The following is an 18037-nucleotide window of genomic DNA, read 5'->3' as shown; positions in this document are numbered from 1 at the left end:
GTACGAGGGGGACGTGCTGTGAAAAACCTTTCCATCACCTATGGTGGGGATCATCAGGAAGGTGGACTGTCCTTTTCAGGAGACAACCCACTTAGCCACTGCTCCACTGTGCAAGCCTCGCTTGGAGGTGAGTAGAGCAGTGTTACCAGCGGGGGCCACGTGGAGGCGGGGTTGTCAGCATATGCATTGCATATGCTCAGTCCCTTGCAGGCTCATGCGAAGGTGCAATGCATGAGTAATTGATTGCGGCCGATTCGGCTCATCTTGCTTGCGCAAGATGCCTGCGAGGCCAGGAATCGGCCGATTGCGGACTGTTATTGTTATCCGGGTACTATTCGCGTGCTTTCATGGCTAACTTTGCGAACGCCTGGAGGTGTAGGATTACTTTTGGTTCGGTAAGCATCTTGAATTCACAGGGTCATGGGAGGTGTTGTCTTGTGAATTGTGCTTCTAGTTTTTTCCGGTGTTCTGTGTGAAGTGGGCAGTCGAAGATTACGTTTGCAACCGTGTCTGGCCTTCCACAGCTGCATTTGTCGGACTCTGCCAAGTTCAGCTCCTTTAATTTGGAGTTGTACTTGCCATGTCCAGACAGCAGTTGCGTGCTGTAGAAGTCAGGCTTTAGTTTCGCCCGTAATCTGGTTGGGATGTCTGGGAAGAATTGATGGGTGATCCTACCTTTGGGGGTAGAGTCCCATCGCATCTGCCAGACATCTACTGTGTGTTTCTTGATACGTTGTGTTATTTGTGCTGTTGTGGTGTCTGTGTCTGTATGTGTGTTGTGTGTGACTGGTGGGATGGTCGTGTCTCCAATTATGATTTCGTTGCCTTTCCTGAGGTTGTATAGCGCAGTCCTCTCCTGCAGCAGCAGGTCGATCGGGGAAGCCGCGGCCAGTACTCTCAGGGCATCGTTGGAGATTGTCCTATATGCACGCGTAACTCTGAGTAGCGCATTCCTTTGCGCACTCTGCAGTCTGCTAAGGTGGTGGGTGTTGACCTTGTCGGCCCACCCCGCCGCTGCGTAGCAGATTATTGCTACAAATACTTCTTTGTACAGCTTTAGGGTGGTACCGAAGTCAAGCCCCCAGTGGGACTTGCAGACTCTCGCGAAGCCCTGGAATATGGCCTTAGCCTTCCGCGCGATCTCCTGCACGTGTGAGGTGACGTTGAACCTGGGGCCGAAGTTTACCCCTAGATATCTGACGACGTTCCTCATTTTAATAGATGTGTTCCCGATTTTGATAGTGGGAGGGCGCCTGGTGTCCAGGAGTCCCTTCAGGAGGATCATTTCGGTCTTAGGCTCTGACAGGTGGAGCTTGTGTGCTCGGCACCATTCTGCGATAGTTTTGGTCGCCTTGTTGCCTTCGACCTCAAGTTCCTTTCTGGAGTCCCCAGAAATTAGAACAATGAGGTCGTCGGCGTATGCGACGCTAGCGATGTTTTTAGTGGCTATGAGGTTCAGGAGGTCGTCAAATATCAGGATCCAAAACCTCGGTCCCAGGACGGACCCTTGCGGGCACCCTTTCGTGCTGCTTTTGCCGACATTCCTGCCGCTCCTGCTGGTTATCTGCACGGATCTCCCCGAGAGATAGCTCTGGATGAGACCGTACAGATTTGCAGGGCAGTTTCGTTTCTTTAGGCTATTGAGAATAGAAGGCCACCAGACATTGTCGAATGCGCCAGCTATGTCGAAGAGAAGTCCTATGACGTATCGTTTTTGGCATTGCGCTGTTATTTGCCTGGCTCTAACAGTGGCATCCTCCGAGGATCTGGCATGGCGGAAGCCATTTTGTTGGTCTGCGACTAATGTGTGGGTGTCTAGTATGTGTTTTAGTCTGCCTGCGATCAGCCTTTCAAGTGTTTTGCTAAGGACTGGTAACAGGCAGATCGGTCTATACGACTTAGGGACGGCGGGGTTCTTTTCAGAGCTCTTCAATAGGACTCTGATTTCACCCCGCTTCCACCTATCTGGAAATACAGCTGTTTCTAGGCAAGTGTTAAATAATTTTTTGATTTGCATGTGTAATATGGGCCAAGATCTTTTCAGAATTTCAGGTTCCATTGCGTCAATGCCCGGGGCCTTCTTTCCTTTTATCTTTTTTATTGCATCGCTTATTTCAGCTGAACTGAACGCAGGGGTGTTGCTGCAGTTCGGAGGGGACCGGGTACTAGTTCTAACTCTTTTGTGCCATTGTGTCTCAGATTCCACCTCGTCGTCCGGGACAAGGCTGTTTAGGAGTAGCTCAGCTGTGTCACACCAGGTTAGCGTGTGGTCATTTCGGTTGCTGAGGTTGTTGCAGACTTTCATGATGGGTATTTTCTTTGTTTGTAGTTTATAGATAATACCCCATGCGTCTTTGTTCCCCTCAGTGGTTACGAAATTTTGCCAGCTACTGAGTTTAGATCTTTTAATGAGAGTCCTGTCCTCGAGCTCCTTCACTTGCGTGTTAGCGTCGGCGTCGTTACTGATGTTTGAATTTTGTGTGAGCTCAGAGGTGAGAGTGCTCTCGAACTTCTTCCAGTTTGCCCGCTTTAGATTAAACCGGTTGGTGGGAAGCCCGAGAGCTCTCTCGTCTGAGTGCTCAATTTGGAACGTAATCAGATTATGGTCGCTCATGGTCGCCTTGTCGTGTATGTCCCAATTGTGGACCCTGTTTGCCAGCGGGCCGGCCACCAGGGTTATGTCTATGTTGGACTTTCCTCTGGTGTTATCAGAGGACCATGCGCTAGATAATTGATTGGCTATGAAGAGGTTGTGTTGTGAGATGAGATCTTCGACAGCTTCGCCTCTATTGTCGGTGTCATGGTTGTGCCAAAGGGTGGATTTCGCGTTTATGTCTGCGAGGACTAGGACACTTTTCCCTCGGAGGCTGGACAATATTCTATCAAGGTGGTCAATGTATTGTGAGATGGAATCTGAGCACTGGAAACCACATAGAACCCGAGGTCACCAGCTGTTATTTCCGCACAAGCAAAGTGCGTGTTACAGAGGTGCTCGATCTTCAGCGTGGTGAACTCCGGGTTGTTTACTACTATCGCGGTTTTTATGAGATTTTTGGATTGTACGTCTGAAAATTTTTTCGTGTCGGTCACCACTTGTGCAGTGATGCCCATCGTGTTTAGGGATCTGGAATTCTGTTGCATGTACGGCTCCTGGAGAGCTAAGATGTCCAACCTTTTGTTCGAGGCTATCGACCTCAGCTCGTCCATAACCGTCCTGTTATTATTAGCATTGATTTGGCCTATTCTAATATTGGAGACACGGTTTTTCCTCGGTTGCAGAGTGTTGCTCCCTACGGTTCCTGTGTTGGAATTCGTTGATGGCTTACTTATCATAATCGATCCTACTTGAGTTAACCTCCATGGCGTACCGGTATGCAGGGCAGTCCTTGCTTCTGGATGAGTGGTCGCACGTTTTGTTCACCCTTTTGCAATTGATGCAAGTGGGGTGGCTGCTTTTGTTGGGGCATTTGTCGAAGGAGTGCCCATCGCTAGCGCAGTGTCCGCACGTCTCGATTGTAGCCCTGCAATACCTGGATGTGTGGCCAAAGGCCTGGCATTTGTAACACTTGCTGACTATGTTGTAGTCACGAACCGCGCAGGAGTGCCATCCAATGAAGATGCGTCCGACGGCGAAAAGAGTTTCTCTGATATCGGGTGATGTTTCAAGGACCCAGTTGGTGGTGTCCTTGGACCTGTCGTCTGTTTTGTAGAGGATTTTTATTTTCTTCTGGAAGTCCTCTTCTGTCAGGTGTTCGAGATTCTGATTTTTGAGGGCACTGAGTATAGCACTTTCTTCGACGGTATTGGGCACTCCGTACACTATTATGCGCGGTCTCTTCTTCAGCGGGAGGTCCGCCTTCAGGCCAACTTTGGGCAACGCTTTGTTCTGCAGGATCTTATCGAGGTCTTCCTTTGTTTCCGTTTCGATTAATATTCCGTTATTGTTGATTTTGCGAAGGTTGCGTATTTTTATGTTCTCCTTTGCCGGGGCAATTGAGTTGACAATGGCTGCCTTAGTGTTATCGCTGCTGGAGGTCGGGGTATTTTCCGTAGGGTAGGCAGTGGCCACAATCTGTTTGGTGTTATTGTTGCCCTGTGGTTTTTTGGCGTTATCTTAGTGGCGCTGGCGTAGGTGGTGGGAGGTGGAGCTGTTTGCGCTTGATTGACAGTTCTCCTCAGAGTGTTTACCGTGTTTACCACGTTCCCCACGATTTTTGCGAGGCTGTCGAGTCTTCCCTCGATCGTGTCGCGTTCGCAGGCTTTGGTCCTCAGGGAGTTGTTCTCTGCGATCAAGTTCTCTGTATAGGTGTAGGCCTTTTTGATTAGCCCTTTGAAGTGCTTGGCATCTTCTTCAGGAAGGCTCTCGGCAAGCTCCTGGCTGAATGTTAGGAGGAGCAGCAGGGGGGATGGTGCTGTGGTGTCGGGATCCGCATTGTTGAGTCGCTTATTTTCCCTTGAAATAAACCCATAACTATATCAAAGCTACTCTGTAGCGTGCAATATATTGCACAACTTCAACACTTCCGCATGAGGTGTGAAGGGTGCGGTTCTATACATCTGAAGTCTAAGAAGCGAACCACAAGAATCATATAAAGTGTTAATAGTAGCTTGCCAAGCTACTGGAACGGAGCTAAAGTCCTCCCATTCATAAATTGACCAGTTATTTACTTCTTCATCATCAACAATATGATATTGTAATGGTCGAACACTCTTAGAGGCAACAACTATGTTACCAGGTATCTCACAGCCATATAAGGCAATCATAGATAATCTAGGCTCAAGTATAGCAGTAGAGCCAGGTGATGTCTGGATAGTTACCGATTGGGCAACGGAGCCAGCAATATCGGCAACTAATGGTACAAGCTTAATCTTTACAGACTGTAACTCAGTCTGAACAGCCAAGACGAGAGGCATCATCAAGGCCATAGTATCAATATCGGTGCTGTAATCGCCGGCTTCACTCCATCCGGCTTCTTGTAACCATTGGGTCTGTATCGGTGTTAATTTTCTAGCTGGGCCATAGCCCAGAAGATTTCGTGTTAGATGACCAGGATGTACATTATCAACATCCTCGGGTTCCATATCTAATGGCAATCGCCAAAAGGGATCATCAATGTCTCGATCGGCAGTATATACAATGTCACTTTGGGGACACGAGATAAATACACTGGAAGGCAGGGATAAGCTGCATACATCCAATGATTCCTACCGTTCACTTTTCCAAACCAACCAACTGAGTTATCATCTTCAGAGGTGGCATAATTAATTTTCTTAAACTTAACGTGAACATCCCGTCCGCGTTAAGTTTTATATCACCAAACGCTGAGAGATAGTAATTCAACAGTTCAGGGACTTGCAAATTGGCAGTGTAAATTGCGTCCATAAATGCATCTTCTTCAGGAGTCGTAAAAGCTCCAGTCAATTTCTTCAATTTAAGTAAGCGAGAAAAAGTAATTGCACCGCAATAATAACTGAAAGCTGACTCAGGGACTCGTCTACTAAATCCATTATCAATAGAACAAATAGTTTGATGTAATTGGGAAGTTATCCCAGGTAGTCCAGAAAATGATGGATATACATTTTCTTCTTTGACGAGGGGTCTGCCCTCCGACACCACTACTGGAATCAAAGACTCCAAATGGAGCGGGTCATTCTTCGGAGCAGTACCCGAAGTGGCTAGGTGCGTAGGTTTAGGTGCACCAGCAACCTTCTCCCCCTCGACGCGTGGTGAGCGTACATTCGCCAAAGGCCTGGGTTTAGGAGCTCTAGGGCGTTCATGTCGCTTTTCTTCACCACTACGATCATTATAAAATTGTTCACGATCGTTGCGTCGCATCGCAAAGCCGCGCCCTCGGCCACGACTCTGGCCCCTTCCACGGGGTACGAATTCTTTTCGTTGAGACATTATGGTGTATTTCTCCTTCCGGATACCCGATTAATAAATTTTAAAAGGGGAGTAGATAGGGACATTTATTGTGAATCTGGCCACCGCGAAGGTGGCGCAGATATGTTTCCTCGCCAATGTTGGCATACACAATGATGATTACCTACCCCCCGACGGAACACCTACGAGGGGTCCGAACGTGGGTAAATCGCCGCCTTCGCTCATCGTTCATTAGGCTGGGTACGGAAGACCCAGTCTTAACTCCGTGTCCGTGTAAGGAGTGTTCAAGTTTATTTTGAGTTGGGTAGGCCGTACTACCTACTCCAACTGTGTATATAGGTTTTTGGGAGGGTTTTGCTTCGCCGCTCGACCGCGGCGGTGGGTGCCCGCCACTGCCCTCCGCAGCGACGGCACTCTGCCACATGTAATCACCCCCTTTTCCACACGACAGCAATGATTATGCAGCGTGATAGGTTGGCGAGTGACAGCTATTCTTTGCTCGTTGGTAGTGTTCTAGGCGGCTGCCCATGGTTGGTGCCCGTCTAGGGTGGATAAGCAAGTTGCGGTTGGTGTGGCAGAGCTTCGCCAGCTACGGTAGCGGGGGTCAAGCACCTCACGCAAGCACCGCGGCCGTTCAGCTCCACAAAACCGTGATGGGGAGGAATCTATGATAGGGAAGGATGAGACTAGGCAGGGTGGGTGCCATATCCCTTTTTGGCCGCAAATACAGACTTGCGTTGCCCGGTCTCCGCCGCGTGGAGGCGGGATTGGACTTTGGAGACCAGTAGATAGGGACAGAAGTCTCGAGTGATTTAACGTGCAGCACCTGCCCAAAGGCTTATCCACACGGCCCCCATGGGCGCGGAATTGAGATACGCTCAATAAGCGCGCTCCCACATGCCAAGCCATGCAGGAGCTACCAGTTACTACGAGGACGCGGACTCTCGTCAGCAGACAACTGGTGGTGCCGAGCCCTTTCTATGCTTTACCGGCTCAGCAGGTCGGTTCCCGAGCTGAATACCGCAGCTCACCCGTCGAGGCCCCCAACAACTTGAGGGAGGGACAGAACAAGGAGGGAGGGGAGAGGTAAGGGTGTAGATAGGGACAGTTTACTGTGGTCCATGGGTCGAGAGTCGACCCGGCCGCGCCCGAGGCTTGCGCCCATATCGGCTTGGACCGGCCAGATGTTATTTGGCCGCCACTCTCCAGCGAGCCGCCGCCAGGTGAACCGCTGGCTAGATGTTATGCCAGGATTGGCTTGGAAAAATCCTGCCCTCGGCAGTACGCCTCATTGGACAAGTTGGATTTACCTAGTAGGAAGCGACTCATTTAGTCAGCCCTGGCCGTCGCTTGGCGCCGGCCAGCGCTGTCCAGCGGGGCCCACGGGGAGGTAGAGTCGCCGGCTTTCGCCTGATCCCGTGCAGGTTGGCTTCAGTCGAGACAGTTGCCGACGAAGCCCCACCGCATCAACACCGAGGTGTTGCCTGCTACCGCGGTCGGGGCTGGTGTGGGTTGTGTGTGTGTGTGTGTGTGTGTGTGTGTGTGTGTGTGTGTGTGTGTGTGTGTACTTGCGTGCGTATGCCTGTTTGGTGATGCATACGTGCGTGTGTTGTGGTGTTGTTGTTGTGTTGCGGTGTATGGGGTTGGGTTGCCGGCGCTGTTCCTCAGGGATCCGGATCGGGCGGCGGCCCGGATCTGCTGGTGGTGGATCTGGTCGTCATGGTGGTGGATTGGTGTTGTTCCCTCCCGGTTGCCGTGGGCGGTCTTCCCCTGGTCGGCACCCCCCAGGGACGCTCCTTCGCGCGCAGGATACCGCGCGCCGCGGCCATGAACTCCCCGTAAATGTCCTCGGTGACGAGGGCGGAGAGGGTCGGCGGCCACTCAATCCCGAGGGCCGCGCAGCGCTCCCGCAGGCCCATCCTCTCCTCCGCGTGTTGCGGGCAGTCCATCAGGGTGTGAAGCGGATCCTCCGAGCTGAAGCCGCATCCGCAGGCCGGAGACGGGGCGATGCCAAGGTGATGAAGCTTGGCCGCGAAGTCACCATGTCCTGTTAGGAACTGGGAGGCGTAATGGTTGGGCTTAACCCACCAGGCTCCCAGCCTTGCCTCTACATTTGGGAAGACACTGAAGGTGTGCCTTCCCTTGGTGCTCCCGGTCCATCTTGCCTGCCACTCCTCCAGGAGGGCTCCCCTGATGGCCTCCAGCGCCCCCCCCGCGTCCGGGTCCACTGCCACCGTGGGCACCACTGAGGCCGTGTCCAAACCGCGCCGCAGCCTGTACCTGCAATCGGCCTCCTTGATTTTCAGGTCAATGGGTGGGGGGGGGGGGGACGCCCAGCAGAACCGGGAGCGCGTCCGTCGACACAGTCCTGTATGCCGACGCCATCCTGAGCAGAACGAGTTGCTGGGCCCTGGCCAGCTCCAGCCTGTCCCTCACGGTGAGAAGGTCCCTCCACGCCGCGGCCGCATACGTTGCGATGGAGACGAAGAGACCCCGGTAGAGGGTGAGCGTGCACCTGAGTCTAAGGCCCCAGTCCCGCCTGGCCACGGCAAGCAAGGCGCCGAATTTTTCCATGGTCTTGGTCCTAATAGCCCTGGCGTGTGTGCTGACCCTCAGACGCTCGTCGAAATGCACGCCCAGGTACCGGACAGATCTGACCATGCGCACCTGCCTTCCCCCGACCCTGATGGTCGGCGGCCTCCTGACGTCCAGCGAGCCCCTGAACAGGATCATCTCGGACTTGCCGGGGGACAGTGCGAGTTTCTCCCTTGTGCACCACTCCTCGATGGTGGTCGCGATCGTCTAACCGGCACGCTCAAGGTGGGCGCGGCTGTCCCCGTCGACTATGACCAGTAGGTCATCAGCATAAGCCACGAATCCGGTCCCGGCGCTCCGCAGCTCCCGGAGCAGGTCATCGAAGACCAGGTTCCATAGTCCCGGTCCCAGGATTGAGCCCTGGAGGCATCCCTTAGTGGCCGCCTTGCTGACCCGCTCGTGCCTGCCGATGAGAACCGCCGAGCGGTCCCGGAGGTAGTCCACAAGCACCGCAAGGGCAGTGGCCTTTGCAGCCCCATCTGCTCCGAGGACCTCGAAAATAATCCCCCCCGTCACGGCCCTCCTGGGCTTCAATGAGGCGATGCCAATCTCTGCCAGGTCCACTTTGGACCACACAGTGGTCATCGCCTCAGCGTAGGTCATCGCCCCGCCGGCCGGCACCGTTATCGTGACGGCAGCCGTACGGGGCGGACGCGGCGGCAGAGGAGCCCTCCCGGGGGCAGCCGATGCCACCCGCTTGGCTGCCCTCCCTGTCGGAGCAGCCTTGGCAGCCCTTTTGGCCTTCCGGCCAACCACCTTGGACCACACCTCAGGCACTGGAGGCGTGGTGGAAGGCATCGCATCAGCAGGGGCGGCCCGAGGTTGAGTGGGCTGCGCCAGGGCCGCCCTAGCGGCCACAGCCCCTACCTTATTGCCACCCTTTTTCCCCGCTCTTCTGTCCATCAGCAGTGGGGGGGGGGGGGGTGGCACAGGTGCCACCGATCGCGGGTCCCGCACCCGCGGAATCAGCTCCCTCCTGAACGATGCCAGCTTGGCATCGATCAGGGAGCCGATCTGCGCCAGCAAGTCTGCTGGCACAGCCGCGGGTGGGGGCGAGGACCCTCCTCGCCCAGGGGACTGGGGTCCCCGAGCGCCGATAACCGGCAGCAGCCCTGTGCCCCCCCCCCCCAGGGGGCAGCGGCGGAGGCATCCCGGCAACAACCGGCCCCACCTCCACCGCTTGACGGAGTCGGGCGACCTCGGCCCGCAGCTCCGTCATCTACTCCCTCAGCAGAGCATTTTCGGCCTCCAACAGCCGGGTAGCGTTGGGAGCTGACCTGATCGCCAGCTTCGCAACACCCACCCGGCTGCTCAGTGCCGCCGCCCGCAGGGATCGGACCGCGCTGGCCTTTAGCCCCATCGTCGCGGCAGAAATCCTCGCGACGTCGCCCAGGCTCTCCATCACCGCCGCCGCTACGTCTCGCGTCGGGCGGTTGCGGAAATCCGCAGCGACCTCCACTTCGTCTGGAAGCGGGTCGCCCGATCTCGCGGGCTTCGGCCCCGGAGCAACCGGGTCAAAGATGCCCGCGATGAGGCTTTTGTCGGCCTCAGCCTGTTTACGTTTGGCCTCGCGGAGATCAACGCACACACCAGTCGACGGTGGCCGGCCTCTCTTCCTTGTAGAAGAGGTGCCCGGGACGCTCTGCGTCGAGTGGTGGGAGGAGACAGAGAAGTCCGACTCCTCCCCCCCCCCCATTGCAATCGCCAAGGCCCGCCGCAGGCCTCTTTGTGCCGCGTGTGGCAGAATGCCCCCGCGACACCGGCTCCACATATCTCTCGAGGCGCACGATAGCCTCGCACGCCTCCCCCTCACGCTCGTTACCCCCCTCCCCTGTTTTGTTTGTAAATGAATCCATAATCGATCCCACGAGTGTGGTCGGAAAGGAGGTCACCCCGGGTAGAGCCGCCATACCCGGGAAGGCTAATACGCCCGGGGGGTCGCCAGGTACCCCGGGGTTGTCCGCTAACGATTGGTGCACCCACCAACCATAGCTGGCGCTTATTCCAGCTACGCCCTCTTCACCGCGCAACACTGCTTGGGGCTAGGGATTTTTTAGAGAGGTTGTCATCCTCGCGGCCCGGCCGGCTAAGGCAAAACCCCCGTTCCTGTAAAACATGACCACAGGTTTACGGTATGTGTCCGACTTTAGTAGGCCCCTCACCTCAAGCCACTCCAGCTAGGTAGAACCTGCCAGGGAATAAATTCCCCGCTGGCACAGCCTTGAGGATCATTAGGGCACGAAGCCCCCCACCACGACAAGGTAGTGGACACGGGGGGGGGCGATACATCTGGTAAAGCGTGCCTCTGACTGGAACAGTATGTAAGTCCAATAAAGCAATAAAAGTATTAACTGTTCCAAATCCCATAGAACGTGTTGTTACACATATTGTGATCGCTCTTAGGGTAGCTGTCGTTTCCAGACGTTCAGCCGCTGATTGGGCTGACGCAACACCAGGATATAGTTTGGTGTGTAGTGCCTTCGCGAGATCAAGACTCGCTGCATTTCCCTTTTCTTCTCTTAATTTGTCAACTCTGCCTCTTTGATGTCGCAAACGACCTCCTGACCCTCGGCCACGGGGCATTGTGCGACGGGCGGAACTTCGCCTCATTTCTGAAGCGAGCCGCTCCATGCCTTCCCGATTGCTGCCAGCCATCACTGCTTGGCCAACAGTACTAACAGTAGGATTACTATCTTTTGACGTCATATTAATGATATCAAGGTGATCTGAGGGCTGCATTCAAGACCCTAAAATCGCCGTCTTCGACCTCCCAGTCCTGAACCCGTACTGGTCCGCGCTCGCATGTCGGGGGTCCAGCAGCACAGGTTCGAGCCTCTTGAGGAGGAGCCTCTCGAAGCACTTCCTCAGCACCGGCAGGAGGCAAATCGACCGATACGACGCCGGGTCACCGGCGTCCCTGCCAGGTCCCTTCAGGAGGGCGCGAATGGAGCCGATCTTCCACTGTCCGGGGAAGACTCCGCGCCGGAGGCACGCGTTGTAAACCTCCAGGAGGTCACCGTGCATGATCCCGTACGAGGCCTTGAGGACGTCCACCTCAATACCATCTATGCCGGGGGCCTTACCGTTCCTCATGCCCGAGACCGCGACCCGAAGCTCCCCCTCCGTGAACGGGGGCGTGTCCGGCGCAGATGCAGGGGTGAGCGCCTCGGCGCGCCGGTGCTCCTGCTCCCGAGTGGTGTCCGGGGTGTCGTCCGGCACGAGGGCGTCAAGGAGGGCCCTCGCGGAGGCTCCCCATGTTGGGGCGACGTCAGTCGCGCCCGTGGTTGCCAGGGCCATGTCGGGGGTGAATCTCCTCGTACAGAGCTTGTAAACCACGCCCCAGGGGTCGCGGTTGCCAGCGTCCGTGACGAAAGACCGCCAGCTGGCCTTTTTCGCCTCGTGGACCGAGTCCTGGTACGAGCGCCTAAGCCGCAGGTAGGTCGCTCTCTTCTCGGACCTCAGGTCCGGGTTGGTCTCCCGCTGGTATCGCTTCCTGGCCGAGTACGTGGCCCTCTTCGCTCTGTTGAGCTCGGGGGTCCACCAAGGGGCAGTTCTAGCACGAAGAGTCTTGGTCCTCATCACGGCCCTGCATGCCGCGATCACCAGGTCCTGTATCGCACGGACGGCCCGCGCAATCCCAAGGTCGGCGCTCAGCTGTCCAGTCAAGTCCTGGCCCCTCCTCAGCTCGGTCAGGGCGCTCCGATAGCGCTTCCAGTCGGCCGCGGCGACGTTGAACCTCCCGTCCCGCCCGCGGCTCGGGGCGACCCCGTCGGGTCCCAGACGCAGTAGGATGACAGCGTGGTCGCTGGCAGTCCATCCCTCCCTGACGCCCCAGTCCCTGACCATCGGGAGGATCCAGCCCGAGGCGAGCGTGACGTCAATATTTGAGGCGCCTCTGTGGGACTTGTAGGTAGGTGAGGTGCCAGGCTCGTTTAGGACCGTTAGGCCCCACTGTGCGATCCTGTCCTCGAGAAGTTCGCCCCTCTCGTCCGTCCGGTGCGGTGGGTGCTCTTGGGAGTGCCAGAGGGCGGACTTGGCGTTCACGTCGGCCCCCAGAACCAGTTTCTGTCCCGGAAGCAGGGCTACCAGTCTGTCCACTCTGTCCAGGTACGGGACCACGCTGTCCGAGCACTGGAAGTAGACCGAGGCCACGTACAGGCGGCCGAAGGGGCCGGTGATTTCCGTACAGACACAGTGCTCGTCACTGAGGTGCGCAATCTTGAGCGCCGCTATGTTGGGGTTACGCACGACGACAGCTGCCATGGCCTCCGCGCCGTCTCTCGCCCCGGTGATGATCGTGGCTGAGGAGTTAATGCCCACGAGTCTCCCTCTGGCGCAGTAGGGCTCCTGCGCCAGGAGGATGTCGATGCGCCTGTTGTCCGCCATCAGTTTGTCGACCTCCAGCGACACCAGACGCGAGCGCCTCATGTTGTGTTGCATGATCGTGATGCCCGGGATGCTTTTGGTGTGGGGCTTAATAACCATAATCCGTGCGTGTGAGCGACAGATTTATGGCTGTGATGTACGCATGGCAGTCTTTGCTCGTGACACAGTGTGCGGAGCTCTTTCCTGCCCTTGAGCAGTTGGCGCAGGTGGCTTGCCAGTCCTTCTTCGGGCACGCCTTGAAATTGTGTCCCGCTTCGGCGCAGTGGCCGCAGACCTCCTTTTCTGCCCTGCAGAATTTAGCTGGGTGTCCGAAGCCCTGACACTTGTAGCATCTCGTCACAGTGAGGCGGTCTTGGACTCGACAGCATCTCCAGCCAATGTAAAGCCTCTCCTTGGGCACCAGGAGGTTGCGGGCGCGTCTGGAGACTTCAAACACCAGGTTGCACCTGTCTCTGTCTCCACTCTTGAACACCAGGTTCATCTCCTTCTTGACCGCGGCGGCCTCTTCCTTCCCGAGGTTTTGATCGGCTACGTCTGCGACGATTTCCTTATCGTCCTGGGTCCGGGGAACGTCGAACATGATGATCCTGGGGTTCCTCTTCGGCGCAGGGGCCACAACCAGTCCAGCGGCTCGGAGCTTGTCGTCGGCCATGAGGGTGGCGACATCAGACCTATTGGCCGTGACCAGGGCGACGCCGGAGCCCTGGGTTTTCCGCATTCCCTTGATCCGGAGGCCATGGGACCTTGGGGACACCAGCTGGAAGACGGCCTCTTTGGTCTTGTCGCTGTCGTCGAACTTCGTCTGGTCCGTCGGTGTTATGATTACGACGTTCGGCGGGTCCTGCTTTTGGGTTGACCTCGCAGCAATCGCCGACTTGACCCCAACCCGCTCCGCGTACGTGGGTGGCTTCCTTGTGGTGGCGGCGGCTGCGACGGCAACGGCGGCGGCTTGCTCCTGGAGGGCCTGGCAGGAGCGCGAGTGCGCCTTTGTCTGCTGCTCGGCTTCATCGAGGCATCCCTCCAGCTTACTGCAATACACAAGCATTTTTACCAGGTAGTCGTGCAACTTGGTAGCCTGCGTGCACAGGGCGTGCACCACGGAGGGCGAGATCTCGTTCTGCGGCAACGTGATGGTATGCATGAGCTGCCGGTACGCCTTGGCCGCGCTTGCCCTGAACGCGACCGCATTGGTGTCCTCCTCTGACGCTTTGTCCGGCGATCGCTCTGGTGTCTGGTCCTGGGTCGGTTGTTTGTCCTTCCTTTTCTTCTTTGTCTTCTTCCGGCTGATCTCCATTGGCGGTCGGAAGGTCTGGTCAGAGGTGGCAACGGTCTCGGAGTCAGTGTCCTAGAGTACCCTCTTCTTCATGCGGCGACAGTCGTAGATAGGGACAGAAGTCTCTAGTGATTTTTATTTCCCACATGCCAAGCCATGCAGGAGCTACCAGTTACTACGAGGACGCGGACTCTCGTCAGCAGACAACTGGTGGTGCCGAGTCCTTTCTATGCTCTACCGGCTCAGCAGGTCGGTTCCCGAGCTGAATACCGCAGCTCACCCGTCGAGGCTCCTAACAAATTGAGAGGGGGACAGAACAAGGAGGGAGGGAAGAGGTAAGGAAAGGAAAGGAAGGAGCCTCTGACCAGCTTTAGCCATTTACCACTGCCCCCTCGATGGGCCTACCCACTGCCGGCCCGAGGTATCCCGAGCCAGATGGCCGGGACCTCGTGGGCACGCCGACACCCGAGGTACCAGTATTTAGAAGGCTGACTGGTAGGACCTGTCGTAGCTACGCTAATACCATGTTCGGAGACACCGCATCTCCAGCATTGGTCGGCTAGCGCTTCGGGGTCGTGTAGTCGCTACTCTACAACGCCTAGTACTTAAGGAATCAGCAGAATAGGACCCGGCAAGCCGTATCCTACCCGCCTTTCTGCCTGTGTTCAGCGCCCTGCGCCACGTAGATAGGGACAGTTTAGTGTGAATCCGGCCACCACGAAGGTGACGCGGATATGCTTCCTCGCCCGTTCGGGCATACACAACTAAATTTCCATCTACTTCCAGCGGCCCCACGTTCAAGGGAAAGGGCCGAGGAAAAATCCGCACGTGCCATTGAGACGTTTACAATGGACGAGTTCTTTAGCCGCCAGCGAATTTCAGTTTCCATCCATCTGCTGGCGCCCACGGGGAACCACGGGGAGGCGAACTCGTGACGCGACGACTCGCGTCCACTAAGCGAAGACTTAGGAAATCGGGATGGGTGTTGGAATCAGGATTTTTCCTACCGGAAGCCCTTTAACCAAAGGGTTTCCCGGCAGAAGGATGCGAATACCTGGAAGACCTTTTCTGACGACACGAAGTGTTGTGCCGCCTCAGGCCATTTCCAGCTTCCGCTAGGGGTCATGTCCCGCAGAGCCTCTCTCTGCGGGTCGAAGTCCTTGCAGTGGAGAAGGAAGTGGTCTACCGTGTCCGACCCGTGACCACACCCACACGCCTCACTGTCGGCAACCCCGTACGCGAAGAGGCGCGAACGAAAATTCCCATGTCCAGTGAGGACTTGTGTGGTGTAGTTTTGTTGTTTCAGCGTTAATTTTCTCAGTTTTGAACATTTGCTCTTTCATTGAGTTATTCACCGTGCGATTGGACCTTTTCATATAATGAAAAATTGTTCTAGGCGTCTCAATTTCACTTGTGGTTAATCTACCTGTATCTTTTGAATAAGTAATATCCTCAAGTGGTTCTGGAGCAACTGGGTTATTTGGGTTGCAAATTTTTCTTAAGTATATTTCGTCCTCCTCACACTGAGTGTGTGTCTCTCTAAAAGCTATTTCCGCTAAATGACAGTTGCATGCATCCCAGGGATCCTATATGGTTTAAAGTCAAAGTACTTAAGCTGGTCGCTGTCCCTTTTGCTACACTGTAAAAGTCATCTGGAGGATTTTTTCCCTGAGGTCTAATAGCACTAGTCTCGACTCCAAATTGACTTACAAAACCTTGGTCTTGATACCATGAAGTGTACTCTGAATAAAATTTTTCATAAAAGAAAGTCTTTTCCAAACTCAAATTAATTCCTATTGCTGCTAAAGCTCTTCGATTTATCTCTATACATTCAATGAGGGATTGAGTGTCTGCCCCAACATAAATTGTAGTTTAATCATCACTTGATCGGAGAGTTTTAGCTTGTTGGGCTTTGTGATCTAAGGCATATCCTGTTGCTAATAAACCTAATGTCGTACTTCCTGCATTTAACATTCCCATGAGCATGCCAGGGCTAGCTTCCAAGTAGTTTTCTGTGTCTATTCTTTCTCTGGTGTCCTTCAACCAATTTTTAGTTTCTAAGTTAAATCGATCTAAAGAATCAGTTTTCCAGTTTAACCTATTGTAGTAAAAATCATTGACAGCGATCGGCCCAACACCCATTTGTATTCTTTTTACAGCCCTAATCAAATGAGCTGATAATGCTATTTCCTGAAAAATGAGTGCAAATTCGGAGGGTTTAGGGAGACCTAAGTGCAAGCGAATTTGAGGTTCAAAGAAGACTTTATGCATCATGGCAAAAGCTGTTGGTGATAGACATTCATTCCATTTAGTTGCATCTTTTGTTCCTTGGATCTCAACAACTGTACCAGTTTCGGACAAGCCTATATCTCCTAAGTTATTTATTATCTTTGCTTTCTTTTCTTCCCCTCCTACCGAAATAGTGGAGCCTTGAATAATTTTCCCTAATGATAAGTGAAAATCTTCTATGATGTATAAGAAAATTCGAAGAATCATGTTTGCTGACGCTATAGCTCTTCTATTCAATTTCCCTCCTTCTTTGTGTTTTAAATAAGAAGCAAATGATCTAGCGTAATCCATCATCTGTTTCCTACAAGCTTCACCTGTTAGTGTTTTATTTACCCATTTACTATGCTTTTTCTCCTTTTGAACTCTCATTTTGAGCACTCTATCATATTTTTCTTCTATACTTGTAGTTTCAATTATTGCAGGTACCGTTAACTCTTTTTCTTGCATAGCCAAAAAGAAATATCTGATCCATTCCAAACAACTTATGGAGCCCACTGAAAAAGTATTTCTATAGAAATCATACATTCGTTTATAAGCAACACTAGCTGCTACACTTTGGTGAGTGAAACAATCAAGTGTTTGTCTACCTTTTGTTAAGATGTCTGAATTAGTATGCAAGGCATGTTCCATGGTCCTTTCAACACAACTGTCTATGGCTGAAATGTTATTTTGGAGAAATATCATGGCCATTTTCTTCAACTCGTCCGGCATAAAATTTGCATGAGTCTCATTCATCGGAAAGTCACCATCCTCTACCTCCCAATTTAATCTCTCAATATTGTATCCATTAATCTCCAACACTTTGTTACTCTTTTTCTTGTTATATGCAAAGCTCGGTTGACAGTCTCAACAACTTTTGGTCCCTGGGAGCCATAACCGTGGGGTGGTGTGTTCGTATAGATATATAAACCACTTATCAGTCCTAAATTGTTTGTTAGTTGATCAATTGGTGTTTTGCAGGAAAGATGAAATTTGTGTTGGGAAATCTTGTTGACTAGTCCTGCTAGAAAAAAAAATCTGAGCCCGGGGTTTTTTTTACGGACGATTTGAAAGGTGGTGCATTGGTAGCTATGGAGTTATTCTGTTTTTTTTTCTTGCTACCTCCATTTCTTCGGCCACCTGCACCGGATTGTCAGCAAAGGCCGAGATAGAAACATTTTCGTCACCCATCATAACGCCCTCCGTTGTCTCGTCTGTGGTCTTCATTATATGAGTCGGCTATGATGCTAAAGGTCTGCTTGACCCCTCTGTTCAGGACCAGTCATCGTACATGTCCCTAATATACTTTCTGATGATTGCCGGAATGCCCTTAAGCACCAGCCTATTCTCCTTAGCTGAATGGGGGACGGTATCAAAGGCTTTGGCTGTATTGATGATAGTCACCACGTCACCTGTTTTCTCTTTCGTCACTCTCATGACCCTGGCCAATATGGAAATGTTAAGCTTACAACCATCCTTTTTTTTGTGAATCTCTTTTGTCTAGTGCTGTTCGTAATTTTGGTTCGTAATATTTTTTCTAGTGGGCGAGAAAATATCCTACCCAGTAGCGATTCTATAGCAATAAGCCGCCGGTTTTGCACATCTTTAGAATCTTTACCTGGTTTTGGTAT

The sequence above is a fragment of the Megalopta genalis genome, unplaced genomic scaffold (genome assembly GCF_051020955.1).
Source record: "Megalopta genalis isolate 19385.01 unplaced genomic scaffold, iyMegGena1_principal scaffold0030, whole genome shotgun sequence".
NCBI lineage: Eukaryota > Metazoa > Arthropoda > Insecta > Hymenoptera > Halictidae > Megalopta > Megalopta genalis.
Note: the sequence above shows the minus strand (reverse complement) of the source record.